We start from the raw sequence: 21,753 nt of genomic DNA, 5'->3' as shown, positions 1-21,753 counted from the left end.
GATGTGTTCTATTATCCCGAGTACCTACACTAAACTCCGGAAGTGTCAACGTCAATGTTGTGTTATGTAATTAATAACATTGTGTTTCAGTGAATGGTATATTGTGATACATTTTTGAATATGTCCTTAGGAGGGGAAATGAATTACCAAATAAAAAATACAGGGTGCCACTTAAAAAAGTCATACCACTGTTCATATCTTTGTAAAAAAACAAAGCTACCACGAAGGCAATCATGCTGATTGAAGTCCCCCTGACAGCTGAAGAACATTTGCTTGAGCTTGAAACATTTTGTAATTAGCATCTGGACAAACAGTTATTTAGAGTGGTTAAGATAAATGGGACACCCTGTATATGCGAGGAAATGACATTCAACTTGTTGAATAAGCTATTCCAGCAACCATTGTGGGAACAGGGAGCACCCAATTGTATATTGTGGCACACATTGGAATAAGTGATGCCTGTCATCTGGGCACTGAGAGAATATTTTCATCATTCCACAAACTGGCAGAGAATGTTGAGTAGACCGTTAGGGGGGAAAATTCGCTTAGTCACAAATTTTTGTACAGTAGTAAGGGAGACTGTCATGAACAACATAGTGAAAATCTTCACCTGTGGGATGTGAGCTTTGGGGTAGTAGACCTTTGAAGGTAACTTTTTACATTTTTCTGGAATAACAACAAAAAAAAAAAAAAACTGCAGCTTCCAATGAAAATGTTTCCCAATACAAAATTAAACTACTTTAAATTTTCGCCAAAAGTAGATGCTATTCATTTTCTCTCGAGAGCTAATAATTTCTGCAATGTAAGCAATGGAAAAATCACAGATTATTAAAAATAGTGTTTTAATTGTAAAAAGTTAATATTTAAACCCATTAAACTTCAGAAATAATGGAAAATCTGCATTAGTTATTATAAAATAACATCTTATCTTGAATCAGTACATTTCAAAAATCAACAATTGTATCACTATCACCATCTCATTTTGCAGATTAAGTAACGGAGCTCCATTCATACATATACAATGGAATATGTAATGCTAGCTTTTTGGCATCCATATCATCCCCCACACCCAGTAGAATATCAGCAAAAGATGTTGTTCACAGCTTCAGATGCCACTGTTATTGCATAGGAGCAATCCATACTCTCCTCAGTTCCATCTCTACCCGCTCTGCAGTAGGGTGTTATTGAGCCATAGTTGTATCTGTAAATGAGTAACCAAACATCTGTAAGTAGCAAGAAATGAAGTTGTAAAAAGCATTACATAAAAATAGGAAATTAATGAAATTAATATACCTGTAAATAAATTTTAAAAGAGTGGTGGTGCACAGCTCCTGTCGCTGGTGGCAATGAGGCGAGGTCTGGATTTGGCTTTGTTGATGCTTTTAACGAATGCAGCATACCGGAGTTTATTTAGGTGTTGTTGATATTCAGGTGCTTGGTAAATATCCTGTGCAACCTTCCACTAAGGAACTGCTGGAACTTCTAGAGTGGACTGCATGGATTGCTCCACATCCACAGCACATCTGGCTTGGTGGGTTAATATGTCCGACGGAACCCATAATTTTCAAATCAAGGACAGCAATCTTCCGTAACGCATTGTTTCTCTTATGTCCAAGTACCTGAAATTCCATAACACACACAGGTGGCCTACGTCTGTGGCAGAGGGAGCCGATTGAAGCTTCTGGATCTCTATACATGGTGGAAGAACTGAGGTTGGTGTGCGATTTCCCCCAATACTGTGAAAAGTGCAGATGCTGAAATGAACATTGTGGAATATACCGGGTATTGACAACATGTTCCACTTAGTGCAGGCATTTCAGTGCAGTATGCAGTTGATAGCTCCAGCTGTTGTGCTTCATAATACATTCCAATGAATTCCAAACCAGCAAGTGGAATGATGAATGTTTTTGATACAAACTTCCTGTGAATGAAGATCAACAGCACATCGTATAGATGATACGAATGATCGAGGGCAAATGGCAGCAATGAGGGCATGGGATGCAGAGGTCAGCTTCTTTCCAATTTTCTGTTTTGCCCTTTTCTTCGCTGAAATGCAGTCCCTGAAGACATGAAGTGTATTAGGTACCATTTCCTCAGCCCCATTACAGAATTTGTCACAATGTACCATTGGCTGATTATTTTTCTAGATTATAGTTGCAGCTGCTTTTACAATTCTTTCCCATTCTGCTTGTTCAACTTTGCACTTTGAAGAGTACCAAGTGTCATTCAAAATTTTTTCACCTGAACTACGGAAACACCCAACAGTTTTTCTGATGTGGATCATGCTCAAAAACAATGCAGTACCCATACTTTTCTCTCATTATGCTCTTGACTGTCTTTATGTGAGGTAATGTTCTGAAATATGCTCCAGCAACTCGTCTATAGGCTAAGGTGAACTGTGAGCCATCATTTCCCTCATGTTACTGAATATTTCCTCCATTAACACATTAATTCCTTCATTCTCAGGGCGTCCACTTTTCCGATATTTAGGTGCTGAGCCTATAAAGAACATTTTGTATCAGCCTTCATGATACCTTACATCTCCAGTGTGTAGATCCCCTATAGAGAAGATATGCCTTCGGATGCTGTGTCTCCATTAATTCTTCCTCACCTCTGCATGAACTTAATTATTTTCTCATAACTGAAGAAGCAAACACTGTAAACCTCTCACCATCATTTTTTATTTTTTTTCTTCTGTTTATCAAAAAAATCATCATCAATAGCCTTCACACAAAACAGGCAGCTAGTTTTAAAATCAAATTTTTCTTCTCCTGAACACAAATGTTTGACTCCAACTAACGTTTGAAGGCTGTTCTTTTGAAACAATCTCTCCTATAAATCTTTTAATTGGCTTAGCTCTGGAGTACTCTTTTCTGCAAGATGCATGAATAACACTGTGTTTTTTCCCTGAAACTATTAACTGGTATTTACCTTTCCATGTATTCCAGTCTCGCCAACATTGCAGCATTCACTGACAATGTCACATTAACAGATTAAACACTTTTCAGCCACTCTCACTCTTAATTGAGGCAAATAAGTGCTCACTTAATAAACTGGGTCCCCTCACTATTTACACATGAGCACAGTGAAATTATTTTGTCTACCCACGTAAGATAATTGGACTGGAAATACTGGGGTGGGTGTAGTCAATTATTCTGTGTGTGTACTTGGAGAGTGAGCAGATCTGTTTGTGGAGGAACTGACTTTCTGAGAAGACAGCCGCAACAATCATACAGGATGACTAACAATTATTTTCCAAGTAACAGTGCAAGGCGGTGTGTGGATATTTATGTAGATTCTCTTCATGTGTGGAGTTTTATTAGCAACTAATATCTGCATTCCATTTTAGTGTTAACACATTTTGTGGAAAATAAACACACTCCAGTTGTGTCTGTGCACTGCGACAGCAGTGATTTATTTCATTTTTTCATTTAATTTTATTTTTTATTGACCCTTTTAATCATTTGTTGTACAAGGTACTATGATACTGGACAAGCTGTTGTGATTTACAATACACATTTTTAAATTGTACAAGAATATTTATATTGATTTAGGCTTAAAATTACCACAACTGAAAATTCAGTTTTCATACCTGATGTTTAACACAAGTACTTCAATCAGTTTTTTTCACATAAAACTTTTGATTAGCATTTCATTCATTCTTTTTTTAATATTTGGCAATAAATTTTTATGTTTCAAGATTTTCTCTATACTATAACAACACATTTTCAATAAATATTTATGGACAGCAGTTTTAAATTTCGAAATGTCTATTGGTTTAATGTTATTAGTAGCTTATTGTATAGTCTGTTTCATGTTTGCAGTGGTCCATTCTGTTTTAGTGCTGTGTATGCATGTTGAATGTGTATATACTGCTTTCTCCTTGTGTTGTGCAGATGGATACCCCGGTTTAGTTGATAAAAGATTGTTGCTAATTTCTAAGATTTTCCTAACAAATATTATTACCTGTAAAATATAGAGACATGGTAGTGGAAGGACATGAAGTTTCTTAAATAAGGGCTTTCATGAGCTTCTTGAGGCAGCATTTTCTATGTCTCTTACAATTCTCAAATCAAACAATGGAAAATTCAGGATGGAATGTAACAATATTATGAAAAGATAAAGTTGCTACTCACCTATAGAGTGGAGATGCTGAGTCACAGATAGGCACAACAAAAAGAGTGTCACAAACAACAAATAAAGCTTTCAGCCATTAAGGTCATTGTCAACAACAGACGACACACACCCCTTCTGATAGTAAACAGTTACAGATATTGGCAACGGGAAGAGGAGAGCACATTTCTTCAAGGTGTAATCACTGATATTGTCAGTACCAACAGACAATTTGGGCTTCAGTTCTTTGATTATAGCAAGTAATTTCCTTTTCATTGGTGGGGTATGGAAAAATAGATTTATTATTTATAGTACATCTGGATTGATTTCTGGGAGTACACTGTAAATTTTGCTTTATAAGATGTTCAGCTATCTGTGTAAAGTAGGAATTAAATTCATTTGCCGTTTTTATATGTTCAGTTATCACAGCTGACTTCTCCACTAGGCTGTTAATATTATGGAAATGTATCTGCTCTGCTGCAGTTTCCTTCCTTACAATATTCCATATGGCTTTCATCTCATTGATGGAATTTCCTATGTATGTGCCCTTTGTTATTATTGTTGCTTGTTTGACAACATTTTTGAAGATCTTTTTATAGGTTTTGTAATAAGTACCAAATTCTGATGACGTGAGTTGTTTAGACAATCTGTGTAGTAATCTTTTTTTTTTTTTTGAGTATACCAAACTCACAGAAGTGATCCACTTATTTTTTGTTTTCCTAGTGTATATTTTCCTCTGTGTTGGAGGGAAGCACAATTCAAAATAGTAGGAAATTTTTTTTATAAGTTATTAAATTTTACATCGGTGTGTTTGCAGTTATGAACCTCTTTCCAGTTTTCTTTGCTCAGGTAGTGAAGGAAGTGATTTATATTTTCATTACTGTAGTTTAAATTACAACTCAGTTTCCATACTCAGAGAGAGTTTTTGAGCTATGTGATCCCCAAAGCCCGTGTTTAGTGTTTTTATTTTATAGTTCATGTCTACCGTTACAAATATGTGATCAATGGTGGTAGATGAAGTCTTTGTGATATGAGTTGCTGTTTCTATGGTAGATTTGCAAGAGATTCAGTAATTAATTTTTTTGTTTGGTGTCCTTTGAAAAGTCAATATTAAAAGTATCCTGTAGAATAACTCTTCTGTTTCTTTGTATTAGTCTCTTAAGTGAATATTCGAAACTTTTTAGGAAAGTATTTATGTCATCAGTAGGAGCTCTCTATGAACAAATAATGGCTAGTTTAGTGTCCATTATCTCAACTCCTCGTAGCACTACATCTTTTTCCTTCATTATTTCAACAGGAAATTTTATATCTATAAAGTTTATATTATTTTGTACAGACACACAACTGCCACCATTTCGCTTATTTTACTAGTTAATGATTGCACATTTTGATGAAAACGAACCAAGTTATTATTTTTGTATTTACCTGTGAGTTTTTATTTTGTGCCCTCACAGAAAATTCTGGCTGTGAGGCGGACGTCTGCATTCTCGATATTTTCGTCCTCTTGTTGTCCGAAGCTGTGATATCCACTGTGATGGGGTGGAATTATTTTGTGATCTTGCAGGTGCTGCTACTGTTGTTGATGCTGTTGTTCCTGCTAATGTTGGTGAGGGTTCTGCTAGTGTTATCATTTTCTCAGCAGCTGTCTTTGTTTCTCCTGCTGCTGCTGCAATTGTAATGGCTGTACCAGTTGCCCCACAGTGTAAGACTGGTCCTTTCTGTTGCTGTGACTTTTGCTGATTCTGCTGTTGCTTCTGTCAGGCTGCTGCTATGTCTGCTTCTGTTTTGATCCAGTTTCTGCTGCTACAAGTTCTGACGCTGATCCTTCTGACAGTAGAGGAATGTGCCCCACAGCCCCATTACTTGACACAGTTTTCACAAAATCCATGATTTTTTTTGGCCCAAATATATTTTGTCCCTTTTATTTAGGTTTATCCAGCGTTTTGTGAAATAAGCTCTTTCTAAGACATCTGTGGTGAGAAATAAAGCACTGTTGGTCGATTTGCAAATTTTTTTGTGCATCCTGTTTGCTTTCTGACTTGTCTTTATTTACACAGGATGAAACAATTAGGGCGTGCCGTGGGGAATGCCTGTAGCAACAGATTGATTCTGTAATTGATTTAGAATAAGACTCAAACTGCGAGTTGTTCCTATTAATTAATATCTGTAAACATCATATGCACCACCGAGGATTACAATGCGTTGCTTCTGTGTCGCGCTGTTTTCGTTTATAGGCGTACAATTTTTTACGATTTCTTGCATACGAGCCTCTGGTTTTATGAAACTTGTTGCTTAGGTGCATACTGGTAGTGCTGAGTTTTGGTAATTCCTCTTTCAGGGCTGTCTGCACATAACACAATTTCTATTTCTTTACGATTTGTGACCGCACTCTTTGTTTTGTTTGCGGCATTATTTTGCCGTGCACTTATTTGAACGGAAATTTTGCTTCATTCCCGATGTGTTTTACCCGCTTGCCATCGACACGGGATTACAGTGTAAGTGAGCACTTAACATATTATTTTTTAATGCATTTACAAGGTGTGCTGCAGAATGGCCGGTATGATGTGAAACTGTGTAATTCTTTCCTGCGACGTAATGGCGTAAAGAGAGTGGGGGGACTCGTTTGTTTCGTTTTGCGGTCGAACAAAGGATGGAAGTAAGTGACGTCATTCTGGGCACCTGCCCTCCCTCACACCTCTACCCTCCATCCATGGCTTCCTCCCGCTACCACCAGTCACAGCACCACTACACAATTTATCCCTCAATACGGCTCTATTGTCATTCGATAAGGTACAGTAATTTACTATTCGTTCTTAACCCACTTCATACAACAGTAAACATTAATTAATGTTCAATTTCTACATCCTCTGTAGCTCAGAAACTAGTAGTTCTGGGAAAAAAAAGTATAGCATCTTTTTTTATAGGATATTTAATGCAGTTTAATTTTGCACTGGGAAACGTTTTTGCTAGAAGCAGAGGTTTTCGAGTAATTCGAAAAAACGTAAAAAGTGACCTTTAAACGCTCCCTGCTCCCACGCCAAAGCTCATACCCCACAGTTGGGCATTTTTAATATGTTGTTCATTACACTCTCCCCTACCACTTCACAATATTTTGCGACTACTCCAGTTTTTTTCCCTTATTCGTCCTTTTTTGGTCTTCGTTGACTGTGTTGTTGATCACAGAATTTCAACGAAGATCGTAATAAGCAGCATTATTCCCAGAAAATAATATGCAGCATTATCACCAGAAATAATTGAGGCCCCCTGTTTCTGTGCGAACAGGAATGGTTTTTAGGTTCTCTGGCAAGCTAGGCAATTACTTTCTTGACATGCATCACATCCAAATAATTACTATTACATTTAAATATTTTATATATTTGATGGTTGTTATTATTATTAAAATCTTCCACACGTGTGACATGTTGAAAGTGGGTCTGCAGCAAGTTATATTTCAGGGAGAAAGGACTAGAAAGAAAGAGTGTAATAAACTGTTACACTTTTCAAAATACTCTTTATATCGTTGCGCTGACGGCCCGGGTTCGATTCCTGGCCAGTGCAAACTTTTAGCAAAGGTGAGTAGAGGGGCTAGGCCAGTGCGAGCACATTTTGTTAGTACAGGTTGGCTACATCAGGAACAGGTACTTAACCTATTGCTCTCCTTTGATTGACAGGTCCTTAGCCTATTATTCTGTTAAGTGGTTTTCCATGTCGCTGCACTTGACTTATTGTTCCCCCTCCCCCAACCCCCTCCCCCCTTGGTGCTGCAGGTACACTTTCAGGTCTGAGTTACCCTATTATTCTGTTAAGTGCTTTTCCATATCACTCCCATTTCCTTTTGATTGACAGGCACTTAACGTATTGTCCTCCACCCACCCCCTCTCCCTCCCCCAACCTCTTCCCCCCCCCCCCCCCCCTTGCTGTTACAGGTACACTTACAGGTCTGAATCATTGGAATAGACACCCTCTCACTCTTATCAATTTGATTAACAACTTAATTAAATTGATCAATTTATTAACCTCACTGGTGGTAAAGTGCCACGCCCTCCTCCCCTCCCCTCTACCAGAAAAATGGTGGAAAGTTCAAATTCCTACAGGATAATGCATCACATCACAGTTATCTCTACTAAGCTAAGAAAATCGTAGTAAGATAGGTCATATGGGCTACCCCCACTAACCTAAGTCATCCAGCTGCCACTTCTTCCTATGAACGGGCGTTAAGTTTGAATTTGGGTGGTAAAGAAGGGTCACTTGGGGTTTCGCTACCAACATACGAAAACTGCGGCAAACAAAGCTCACATCCACTAACCTAAGTCACCTGACAGCCACCTCTTCCTAGGGATTCGTGGGAAATGGAATCAGCCTGCACTGGGCTGCTGGAGAGAGGAATGAGTGTACTTCATTTATTTTGGTACAATTTATTTAGGAATGGAGTATATTTATCACAGTGATACAGAACACACGCTGTGACATGCCACACATCATACAGACCTGCAAACCACTCCTAAATAACTCCCCTATAATCCTCAACACACATGCCTTCTAATTGTAAACTGTCAAAATAGCGCATTGAACTGCCTATAGACATGCAAACCACTCGTAAATAATGCAATACATTTACTCCAGAGAACCAAACAACTCTTAAATTGTCAAAATAATAATCCATCTAAAACACTCTACAACATGCTTGCTAATTGTCACCTATCAAAATCATGCACCAGTCTTTATTTAAACAATTACATACAACACCACCATCCAGTGTGCTCGCCAGGAGTTCCGCACTCCAACTGACCAAGTACACACTACCACCACCAGAGAGTGCTCTCCTCCGTTCCATGATGTAATCTAAGATGGCGGGGGGAAATGGTGGGACAACGACTCTGCCTATGATGGACATAAGTTTTTATTTTGCAGGCAGTGTCCCCACCACTAGATCTAGACTACAACTGACCTAGTACACAGTAGTGCCACCAGAGGGTGGTATCATCCTTCATGTGATGTAATCGAAGATGCTGGTCAGTAGGGGGAAAATGGTGCGAAAATGACTCGGCCTGCACTGGGCTGCTGGAGAGAGGAATGAGTGTACTTTATTTATTTTAGAACATTTTATTTAGGGATGGAGTATATTTATCACACTGGTACAAAACACATACTGGGGTTACGCCACACATCTCACAGACTTGCGAACTACTCCCTAATAACGCTCTGTGCACATGCAAACAACTCCTAATTTTCCGAAATAACTTCAGTGCAGACCTGCAAACAACTCGTAAATAATGCTGCACAGTGATGTGTAGACACGCTCAGTGTTCGTAAAATGTCCAAATAGAGCATGGCACAGCCTATACGTCCACTTGTAAAGTAATGCAATCAATGCGCGCATGCACCGCTCCTCCACACCCCAACCACTGGACTGCACGGGATAGTGACAGCCCCGTGAAGTGATGCGAATGTCATCTGTGAAACCACGCAGATGACCACACACGAGTTGGCGATATCCCTTTCATACTTGGTACCTGAGAGATTCCTCTTGGAACACGTAATCACCTAGTCACCATTGATGACGCGATTGGACAGGAGCGAAGACTTATTTACAGATCGCAGATGCTCCAAGCTGGACCACATGCTTAGGTTCGTCGCTACCCTCCCTCTAACTGTGGTCCAGTGAAGACGCTGCAGAAATCAGTTCCAGAATAGCATGAGCTGCTTTCTCCTTAGTGATTCTAACGGGCCATGCATGACGTGTGGCTGACACATCACTGCGCATAGCTACTTATCATCACAAGTGCATCTAGCAACATTCTCAATGTTATACTGAAGCCACATTGCTATCTAAAATAACAACCAAGTCGAACTTGTGGAAATTGTATAGTGTCCCAGAAATACTTAACATTGTGAAGTTTGTGGTGTGAACTTGGTGAGGTACTGGGTATACCGTTAGGAATGTTTGGAGAACTGCACACTTCGCTATTCTGAGGAAGCACTTCAAAATCTCTTTCTCTGTACTGGACTGCACCACAGCTATGCGTCATTGCGTGAGCAACGGCGACTACATGACGTCTATATCAGATGAAGTTAGTGGAACTTCTATAGTTCTTAATTTTCCTATTTGTGGGGTGGAGAATAACGATGAAAGCATGTTAGGGGTGATAGATTTGATTGGACGTAGATCTATAGTACTTGTACATAGTTTGGGAATGCACCACAATATGTGCATTTCCATTTAATGGTCAAAAAATGCTCGTGTCGCACTAACTCAGGTCGCTCTGTTTCTCCACAGGTTGCAGAAGGTGGGGGGGGGGGGGGGGGTATGGTTTTTTCCGACTTCTGATTAGTTCTGACTTAAAATGGAACAATCACCTGCGCAAAGCTGTAGAAATGGGCGCAGGTGCAGGATGTGTAGGGACTGGCTAAAACCAGGTTGTAATTTTACTGTACCAGACAGGTTCGAGGAAGGTGACTCGTTGAGAGATATGAGAGTGCCAGAAATATGACTGAGTAGTGTTTGTAATCATTAAAGGAATTGTCAATAGGATCCAACGCAGGTATGTGATTGAATGGAAAGAGTTGTTTCTAGTGGATAGCGTAACACTAGAGATCTGAGAATCTAGTGTACATTTTTTTCCTTATGACTTCAATCAGCACATCATCTACTACTACTGTTTGTGTTTCTTCCCAATCAGTCATCGCCTATAATTCAGTGGATATATCGTGGAACCTCTGATATGGTCTCGAGACAGAATGCACTGCAAATACTATAGAATTATCTAGCTGGTGGCCATTTGAGGGAGTGACAAATACCGCTTACATACTATGTTCCTTAGCCAAATCAATTTCAAAATGTGATAATTTTACCACAAGGTTGCACCATGATCTGATAATACACATTCATACGATCACCGTCACAGTATTTGTCCATAAAAAGCACCTCATTCAGAGGTAATGTTGTACCTCGATTTGTAAAGCGGGTACAGCCTTTAACATGGATACTTGTGTGCACCTGTAGAATCAAGATCGCTTGTGACAGTAACATGCAGTAGTTGTTGCGATCGGTTTTTTTTTAACATCTGTCCGATTACACCTCTCTTTCTAAGACACAGTGGTAGTTCTTGCAGGAAGAAATCTAAGAGACATGCACACCCATCGTTGATTTTCGGTCAGTATTATTTCGTATCGTAGGCAATCAGCTATTGAGAAAGTATTATACTTAGTAGTAGGGGATGTGTGGTATGTTCACATTTGAGCTTCAGGTTTATGGATTTGAAGTACTGTGATTGCAAAGGGAAGAGCACATCGATTCATAAGAAGGGTAGTGATATTTATATTTACAGAGCCACTGCTGACAGCAGTGTGTATTTCCGATACCTTGCTCATTGTCGAATTATGTTCAATTCTGACTGCAATCGTAAGATGGGCGGCTTTCGTGATCAAGTGGAAATTTGAGAAGATTGTGTATGGAGGTGTGTTTGCACTGGACGGTTATTCCCTCCCATGTAAATTGTTTGGTTGACTGCTTCTGCACATTTCGCGCCTTTATTTAGTTGAGAGAAGATCGATTGTGGTGTGTGCATCTGGCATGTAGAAGACACTTTTGCCTGTTCTCTAGAAATGGGAAAGACTTTAGTTGGCTTGTAAATTATAGGGATGATTTGGAATCTACACTCCTGGAAATGGAAAAAAGAACACATTGACACCGGTGTGTCAGACCCACCATACTTGCTCCGGACACTGCGAGAGTGCCGTACAAGCAATGATCACACGCACGGCACAGCGGACACACCAGGAACCGCGGTGTTCGCCGTCGAATGGCGCTAGCTGCCCAGCATTTGTGCACCGCCGCCGTCAGTGTCAGCCAGTTTGCCGTGGCATACGGAGCTCCATCGCAGTCTTTAACACTGGTAGCATGCCGCGACAGCGTGGACGTGAACCGTATGTGCAGTTGACGGACTTTGAGCGAGGGCGTATAGTGGGCATGCGGGAGGCCGGGTGGACGTACCGCCGAATTGCTCAACACGTGGGGCGTGACGTCTCCACAGTACATCGATGTTGTCGCCAGTGGTCCGCGGAAGGTCCACGTGCCCGTCGACCTGGGACCGGACCGCAGCGACGCACGGATGCACGTCAAGACCGTAGGATCCTACGCAGTGGATCCTACGCAGTGCCGTAGGGGACCGCACCGCCACTTCCCAGCAAATTAGGGACACTGTTGCTCCTGGGGTATCGGCGAGGACCATTCGCAACCATCTCCATGAAGCTGGGCTACGGTCCCGCACACCGTTAGGCCGTCTTCCGCTCACGCCCCAACATCGTGCAGCCCGCCTCCAATGGTGTCGCGACAGGCGTGAATGGAGGGACGAATGGAGACGTGTCGTCTTCAGCGATGAGAGTCGCTTCTGCCTTGGTGCCAATGATGGTCGTATGCGTGTTTGGCGCCGTGCAGGTGAGCGCCACAATCAGGACTGCATACGACCGAGGCACACAGGGCCAACACCCGGCATCATGGTGTGGGGAGCGATCTCCTACACTGGCCGTACACCTCTGGTGATCGTCGAGGGGACACTGAATAGTGCACGGTACATCCAAACCGTCATCGAACCCATCGTCCTACCATTCCTAGACCGACTAGGGAACTTGCTGTTCCAACAGGACAATGCACGTCCGCATGTATCCCGTGCCACCCAACGTGCTCTAGAAGGTGTAAGTCAACTACCCTGGCCAGCAAGATCTCCGGATCTGTCCCCCATTGAGCATGTTTGGGACTGTATGAAGCGTCGTCTCACGTGGTCTGCACGTCCAGCACGAACGCTGGTCCAACTGAGGCGCCAGGTGGAAATGGCATGGCAAGCCGTTCCACAGGACTACATCCAGCATCTCTACGATCGTCTCCATGGGAGAATAGCAGCCTGCATTGCTGCGAAAGGTGGGATATACACTGTACTAGTGCCGACATTGTGCATGCTCTGTTGCCTGTGTCTATGTGCCTGTGGTTCTGTCAGTGTGATCATGTGATGTATCTGACCCCAGGAATGTGTCAATAAAGTTTCCCCTTCCTGGGACAATGAATTCACGGTGTTCTTATTTCAATTTCCAGGAGTGTATTACATCAGCGAGAAAGGTATTCACGGGTGCAAATTTCATTTTTCATCTGTTTCTTTCTAGTTACTCAGTGGTCTAGAGCACGCTCCATCTAGCTTAAGTTTCGGGTTTGTAGAGAAATAGTTTCCAGTATATATCTTCGGAATTATGTTTCGTGAGCCATTGGGAGGCTACTGCTGTGTGCTTGATATCGAGAAGTACCGCGAAAATGATATAATATTATGGAAAACGATGCGGAAATACTTGTGTTCGTTTAATCCCAGAGCATGGAGATGGGTGAGAAACGCAAGCAAGCAGGAAGGTCCGGACCAGAAACAGTAGCGTGTTTGTACTGAGGGGGAAACCAGCCTGTATTTGCACATCAGTTCTGAGAGTCATTTCAATTCACTGAGGGCTTTCTGAAGTAAAAGGGATGATTTTGTATGGTGTAGGATATGAATTGTATGTTTACTACATCGACATCGTACCCATTGATATATTGCTGAGAATGGGGATCGGATTCATGCACTAATATTCAAGCTCCTGGTCCCAGTGGGAGGACAGTGTAATTGACTAAGAGTCTTTCCATATTTGACGATATGTATGGCGCTTTGCAAGGTTTAGTTGTGTGTGCAATATGGCGATAGCTTTTGTACTGCTGAATGTCACGTGAGTAGAAAGAATGAAAAGGTGGATGGCACTTCCCTAGGACTGACGAGAATTATGACATATAGCCGGTGTGAGTGTAGGCATATCAGTCGGCTGGTGTGGCCGAGCAGTTCTAGGCGCTTCAGTCTGGAACCGTGCGACCGCTACGGTCGCAGGTTAGAATCCTGTCTTGGGCATGGATGTGTGTGATGTCCTCCGGTTAATCAGGTTTAAGTAGTTCTAAGTTCTAGGGGACTGATGACCTCAGATGTTAAGTTCCATAGTGCTCAGAGCCATTTGAAGCAGTTTTTTGTAGGCATACCATTATTTTTTTGGGTGCTGTACAGAGATAAAACATAACGGTGATGTTTGTGTAAAATGTGTATATATTGCATTGTAAAGTTGCTAAGGCTTAGGTTTTGTAAAATCTGTATATATTGCCTTGTAAAGTTACTGTGTTTTATGTTGTGGCATGACTAGATAGGATGACTGTGTATCCTATCATGAGGGACATATAGATTTAGCACATCAATAACCGTGAGAGATTTTTTATGTGGAAAATTATGTGTGCTATAGATACTGAGATTGGTTCCAGAAGCACAGCTGTCAATAGGAGACGTTACCTGTACATCGATCAGTGTCAGAATGATGTAGCATCAATCGTAGTATTTAATTGTATTTGCACTGGTAGATATGTTCCTGGCTTTCAATATACTTTTGAGTCTCGTATGTATTTGATGATCTATAGGCAACTTTGCCAGTTTAGCTGTCAATGCAATTTAGCGATTTGTGCAAAATATTTTTTCTGCTGAAAGTTCCATCTGCAGAAAGAAAGAAGAGGTGGATGGTGCTTCGATACGGACAGCATCAGTAATTCAGTGGGTAAATTCGATAAGAGCCAATCATAATGCTAGATTCATTTACATCATTCGTGCCGGGATATAGGAGCCTCTACATAGCAATGAGAACATTTGCGTATGTTAAGAGCAGGAAGGGCAACACGTGATGGAGTGGGTACCACATTAGACCGAGCGAGGTGGCGCAGTGGTTAGCACACTGGACTCGTATTCGGGAGGACGCCGGTTCAATCCCGTCTCCGGCCATCCTGATTTAGGTTTTCCGTGATTTCCCTAAATCGCTTCAGGCAAATGCCGGGATGGTTCCTTTGAAAGGGCACGGCCGATTTCCTTCCCCATCCTTCCCTCACCTGAGTTTACACTCCGTCTCTAATGTCCTCGTTGTCGACGGGATGTTAAACACTAATCTCCTCCTCCTCCTGGATACCACATTAGGACTGCTGGGAAGAGTGCATTCGATGTTATTGTGCTCTATTTTTGTAAAAAGGTTCTCTTAGGGCAATAATTTCGGAGCATACAAGCTGAGAACACGAAAACTCCTACAAAAGCGCATGTTAGGTATTTCTAGGCCACTATATAATTTCCGCCAGTAGGACTTGGTTATTATTTTAGATAGCAATGTGGCTTCAGTATAACATTGAGAATGTTACAAGATGCACTTGCGATGGTAAGTAGTTATGCGCAGTGATGCTTCAGCCATACATCATGCATAGTCTGTTAGAATCACTAAGGAAAAAGCAGCTCATGCTATTCTGCAGATTCTTTCCTGGACCACAGTTAGAGGGAGGGTAGCGATGAACCCAAGCATGTGGTCCAGCTTGGAGCATCTGCGATCTGTAAATAAGTCTTCGCTCCCGTCCAATCGCGTCATCAATGGTGACTAGGTGATTACATATTCCGAGAGGAATTTCTCAGGTACCAAGTATGAAAGGGATATCGCCAACTTGTGTGTGGTCATCTGCGTGGTTTCACAGATGACATTCGCATCATTTCATGGGGCTGTCGCTATCTTGTGCAGTCAGGGTGTGGAGGAGCGGTGCATGCGCGCGTTGATTGCTTTACTTTACGAGTGGACATATAGGCTGTGCCATGCTCTATTTGGACATTTTACGAACACTGAGCGTGTCTACACATCACTGTGCAGCATTATTTACGAGTTGTTTGCAGGTCTGCACTGAAGTTATTTCGGAAAATTAGGAGTTGTTTGCATGTGCACAGAGCGTTATTAGGGAGTAGTTCACAAATCTGTGAGAAGTGTTGCGTAACCGCAGCATGTGTTTTGTACCAGTGTGATAAATATACTCCATCCCTAAATAAAATGTTCTAAAATAAATAAAGTACACTCATTCCTCTCTCCAGCAGCCCAGTGCAGGCTGAGTCATTTTCGCGCCATTTTCCCCTACAGACCAGTATCTTCGATTACGTCACATGAGAGATGACAGCACCCTCTGCTGGCAGTACTGTGTACTAGGTCAGTGGTAGTCTAGATCTCGTTGTTTAGACACTGCCTGCAAAGTAAAAACATATGTCCATCATAGGCAGAGTCGTTTACCCGCCATTTCCCCCCACCATCTTGGATTATGTAACTGGTGGTGGTACTGAGTACTAGGTCATTCGGAGAGTGGACCTCCTGGCGAGCACACAGGATGGTGGTGCTGTCTGTAATTGTTTAAATAAAGACTGATGTCTGATTTAGACATTTGACAATTAGCAAGCCTGTTGTAGAGTGTTTTAGATGGATTATTATTTTGACAGTTTAAGATTTGTTTGGGTCTCTGAACGTAAATATATTGCATTATTTACGAGTGGTTTGCATGTCTATAGGCAGTTCAATGCGCTATTTTGACAGTTTACAATTAGCAGCCATGTGTGTTGAGGATTATAGGGGAGTTATTTAGGAGTGGTTTGCAGGTCTGTATGATGTGTGGCATGTCACAGCGTGTGTTCTGTATCACTGTGATAAATATACTCCATCCCTAAATAAATTGTACGAAAATAAATAAAGTACACTCATTCCCTTTCCCTTGAATCCCTACAAACAGGTGGCGGTCAGGTGACAGGTTATTGGATTTGAACTTTGTAGCAATTTTCTTAGGTTGGTAGCAAAACCGCAAGTGACTCTTCTTTACAACCAAAAATCAAACTTGACACCAGTTCATAGGAAGTAGTGGCGGACAGATGACATAGTTTAGTGGGGGGCAGCCCAAGTGACCTATCTTCCCGCGGTTTTCTTCGCTTAGTAAAGATAACTGTGGTGTGTTGCATTATCCTGTAGAAATTTGAACTTCCCACCATTTTTCTGGGGGAGGTGAGGGGAGGGGGGCATGGCACTGAACTACGAAATTGGTTATTAAATTGACCAATTTAATTAAGTAGTCAATGAAATTGATATGAATGAGAGGGGGTCTGTTACAATAGCTCATACCTGAAAGTATACCTGTAGCAGCGAGGGGTGGAAAGGGGTTTTGGGAGGGGTGGGGATTGGGGGACAATAGGTTAAGTGCCTGTCAATCAAAAGGAAATGGGGGTGACATGTCAAAGCACTTAACAGAACGATAGGTTAACTCAGACCTGAAAGTGTAGCTGTAGCAGCGAGGGGGTGGGGGGAACAACTGGTTAAGTGCAGCAACATGGATAACCACTTAAAAGAATAATACGCTAAGGATCTGTCAATCGAAGGAGAACAATAGGTTTGCCCCTGAGTGCATACCTGTCCCTGATGTAGGCAACCCACACTATAGTTCAATTCTTTTATCTTGGCAGTTCGCGTGTGCCTGCCCAGACGCGGGAGATTGCTACATTGTCAGTTGTACGCGCCAAGAGAAGCAGCGCCAAAGTATAGTTCGCAAACTTACGTTTATGGGGGAGCCCGCAGTTTATGAAGTAAAGCCACCACGGCCGCATTAACCCTCTTGCTGCTACAGAGACGTGCTGCCCGCATTCTGCAATGTGTGCGACTTTGTCATCATTGCACATGGTGTTTCGACTGCTTTGACACACTTTATCATTCGATTTCACAAAAACCATTTGGCCCAAAAATTTGATTTTTACACATCTTCTTGACTGATACCTTCCCCCCATAAATGACTTAATTTTGTTTCGATGTTCAACGCAGTTATTGTGCAGCATTAAATGTAGTAAACCAATGCACGAAATTTTGAAGAGTTTGCAGAGGTAAAAGTCTATAGCGTATACTTTCCATATGGTCGCTTTTAGTTGCCACTAGAAATTTCAAAAAATTACATTCAAACGAATAAAATTCATGAAGTAAGACACTTCGATGTTGTTTTTAAATAAAGAAAATATTAAGCGCCGATCAAAGTTTGAACTCAGAACCTTTCAGTTTGCAGCCATACACTTCAACCATTACGCTAACGCAGCTCGTCGTTGATATAATTCCTGGAGGACTTTAAAATATCACGCAAAATACCGACAAATACTGTTGGTGTGATTATGAATTACTCACGTTTCGTCGAAGTACAATAGAAAATAAACAATTACCGCTGTTCTTTATTGCGAAAAAGCGGTTAATGAGAATGATACAAACACCTTTCCTTGCTATCGCCTAAATTAGGAGGCTTATTGCTTGTTTGGTTTAATTAATTAATAGAATATGAAGCAATTGGTATAAAGAATGCTTTTTCCAAACTTTCTATAAAAGAAAGTCTGCTATTAAGACATTGCTTATGTTCAATTACTTTATTTATGACTGAACGTTTCTAAAACTGAAGACACTCGTCCGTGTTCTGCACTGCACTCGAGCTCTGGCAACGCCGTTCTCTGTTCATTGGCTGACTGTTTTGTGACGTCAGATGTGCAGAACGAACCTAAACTCGGCCGCTGTCATAAATGACGCGCACTTTAACATAATGCACTTGAAGCGGCCTAGGCCCCCTGCTAACGTGTATTTCCATGAAGTGTCAAATACATATGCGTGAAAAAGAAAGAAATGAAGCTTGTACCAATGGAGACTGTTAATCACTGGTTCAGTCAAAATACCTACAGCATATATGACTCATTCACGCGAAAATTCAGGCGGCCTGCTAGGTATAATTACTGTAAGTTAATTTGATAGTATAGAACCACACGAGGCTGCGCAGCCGTTGGATTGAGCTCGATCCTTCATACCAACCCATGTCCAATTCTTGTACTGCTCATTTGTTTGGTTTTAGGAAACCAAACGAAGAACATGTTTGGCGATACCGCTTGGTGGGTCGTATGAATTTGCGAGTGCAGTAGTCCGGTTTGCTAACTTCGAAGCTAATTAACACGGAAACGGCGCAATGTGCTGAATTCTTTTCTGAACAATTATTTCTCAGCACAGCCTACGCTGCAACACCTTTACAAGCTTTTCAGACTACTTTTGACCACCTTGCATATATTGCTATCGTATGAAGGAGGAGGTGGGGGAGCATTTTGCATTTAGGGGAGGGGAGGGCAGTGGCGAAAATTATGATTGAACACTGAGTCGCGAATACTGAATGGTTGGAAAACGCTGCACTACAGTAACTAGTCTCAAGACGTTTTATTCTGTCAAGTGACAGCCATATTCAGTCGCTAATGGAGAACTGGTTACCTTTCTTTTTTTTTTTTGTCCCTCTTTGTAGAACGCATTAAATTCAACATTGCACTCGCCTAATTCAAGACCGCTCTATCGAATGGACAAGTAACAAACAACTTTTCTTAAAATTATTTGCAACAAGAAACATGCCAACATTTTCCGTTGCTAATGTGCATGTGAATTCCTGAGACCAAACTGTTGAGGTCATCGGTCCCTGGACTTACACACTATTTAAACTAATTTAAACTAACATGCTCAGAACAGCACATACAGCCATGTCTGGGGGAGGACTTGAACCTCCGGCGGCAGGGGCAGCGCAGTCCGTGACATTGGGCCTCAAACCCCGCGGACGTTGATAATGGACGGCGCATGGAACACGGGATAAGTGACAATACATCCAGCTCACTACATGGCCTTTCTCCCCTTCTTCTTCTTCTTCTTCTTCTTCTTCTTCTTTGTAATCAGACTTCTTACTAGTTTCATTCAGCCCACGGAGACTTCCTACCGTGTTCCAGCCTCTTCGTCTCAGACTAGCGTTTCCATTCAACGATTTCAAGTATTCCAATCATTGTATTCCTGTACAGTTTTTACCCTCTACAACTCATTCCACTATCCTGGAAGTCTTCCCTGACATTTTAACACGCCTTGTCAACCTGTTTCTCCTTCTAGCAAGTGTTTTTCGTATATTCCTTTCTTCATCTATGCCGAAGAGAACTCATTTCTTATCCATCTACTTATTTTTTACTCTCTCTTTAATGGTTTGAATTGATTCTTTCCCGATTTACCCATAGTCCAGTATTAACATCCATATGGTACCATTGTCCGGACCTACATTCTCATAAATTCCTCCCTCAAATTAAAGCTTATGTTTGAAACTATCAGATTTGTTCTAGCTGGAAATGTCTTCTGTGCCTGTGCCAGTGTGCTTCTTATATCGTCCTTACTTTGTCCATTCAGCATTATTTTGCTTCCAGTGCAGACGAATTCCTTCACCTGGTCGATTACATGGTTCCCAGTTTTGCCTCTAACTTTATGGATAACCTCATTTCTGATTATCCTGATTACTTTCGTCTTTCATTTGTATACTCTCAGTCCATATTCTCTGTTCATCAGACAGTTCCTTCCATTTTTTATATCGCCTGAAGTAGTTCAATGCACCTCTCAAAAATTCTCGAGAAAATGGACTTTAAGGTTTTCCGACCTAAGTTAAGTCATTAGAATTACAACAATCTTTCCACAAGACACGTAGTTCTGTGGCAGAGTGCTCATTTGTCACGGAGGCGGGGCGGGTTCGATTACTGCCGGGCACAAGCTTTTTAACATTTCCACGAAGCGTTAAATGCATAAGCATGAAAAAAAAGAAAAGAGAAACTGGTACCAATCGATTTCTACACCACTTAAAAATAGAATTCGTCAAATATATGCACCTTAACACTTCTAATTAATTAATGAAAAATATAGATCATCTTATTTCTAATTACATGCTGTATGAAAGATTCCAGGTTCCATAGCAAATATAAATGTTTAATTAGCCAGTTTTATAAAATACTTTTACTAGAGATTGTTTAATTTTTGAAAAAATAAAAATATTGCAGCAAAAATTATAATTCAGATACTCTTTATCTGGTCTGTGTCCATTGTTTCATACCACAGATGTGATGCTACAGTACACCATTTAAAAATAAAATTAATCAAATGTATGCACATTAACACATCTAATTACACAATGAAAAATGCAGGCCATCTTATTTCTATTTACAGTAGTCAGAATCATAAACATCGTCAAAACACAGAAAACTATAATTTTCACAGCATAGATCACACTGTAGAAATGCTGCGTTTTTAACACGATTCCACTCAACTTATTGCGACAAAAATGATATTTAGACGTGTCAGCATACATTTGATGAATTTCATATTTAAATAATGTAAATATTCTAACTGAACGAAAACGAAACGAAAATAATAAGGACTGCAACGAGACTCAGACCAACGACAACCAGCCACAAACGACAGAATGTCTTTTGATTTTTCGTTTTTCATTTTTATGTATTTTTCTCGGGTAATACTTTTTTTAAAAAGCTGCACGAGGTGCGAATCGAACCCTCGCCGCCTGTATGGCAGGAAAATATTCTTCTACAGAACCTCCTGTCCTTGGAAAAACTGTTGTTATTTTAGTGAATTAAACTCGCGCGAAAAATTTCAAACTCGATTTTCTCGGCAATTTTTGAGAGTTGCCCGAACTGCTTTGGCAGATTTGTGGATGACTTCTGAACTTCACGTAGCGTTAAATGTTGAACTATGAGCACTGAAGGGTGTGTTCCAAAACACTTGTGCCTACGCCACCATTGTACTCTGTTGTTAGACCTGCCACAGATTTCCGTCTATCCTGTTTCACAGAGCGAACAAGCCTTCGCCCTTCATGTCCTGTGAAGTGGCCTGGATGTCCAGTGTCTCGTATCTACTCAAGCTCTCACCATCCTTCGACCACTTTCTATAAAT

At 41.1% G+C, this 21,753-nt stretch overlaps 1 long non-coding RNA gene across 1 annotated transcript in view; it reads right to left on the bottom strand.

Annotated features, from left to right (window-relative positions):
- Positions 1-888: 888 nt before the first annotated feature.
- The window catches only part of LOC126272164 (uncharacterized), a 93,983-nt gene continuing 73,118 nt past the window's right edge, over positions 889-21,753 (bottom strand). Inside the window, exon 3 of the long non-coding RNA XR_007549187.1 lies at positions 889-1,201. This is a non-coding gene — a long non-coding RNA (uncharacterized LOC126272164). The remainder of the gene's footprint in view (positions 1,202-21,753) is intronic.

This window comes from Schistocerca gregaria, chromosome 5 (genome assembly GCF_023897955.1).
Source record: "Schistocerca gregaria isolate iqSchGreg1 chromosome 5, iqSchGreg1.2, whole genome shotgun sequence".
In the NCBI taxonomy this organism is placed as follows: domain Eukaryota; kingdom Metazoa; phylum Arthropoda; class Insecta; order Orthoptera; family Acrididae; genus Schistocerca; species Schistocerca gregaria.
This window is presented reverse-complemented; position numbering and strand designations above follow the sequence as displayed.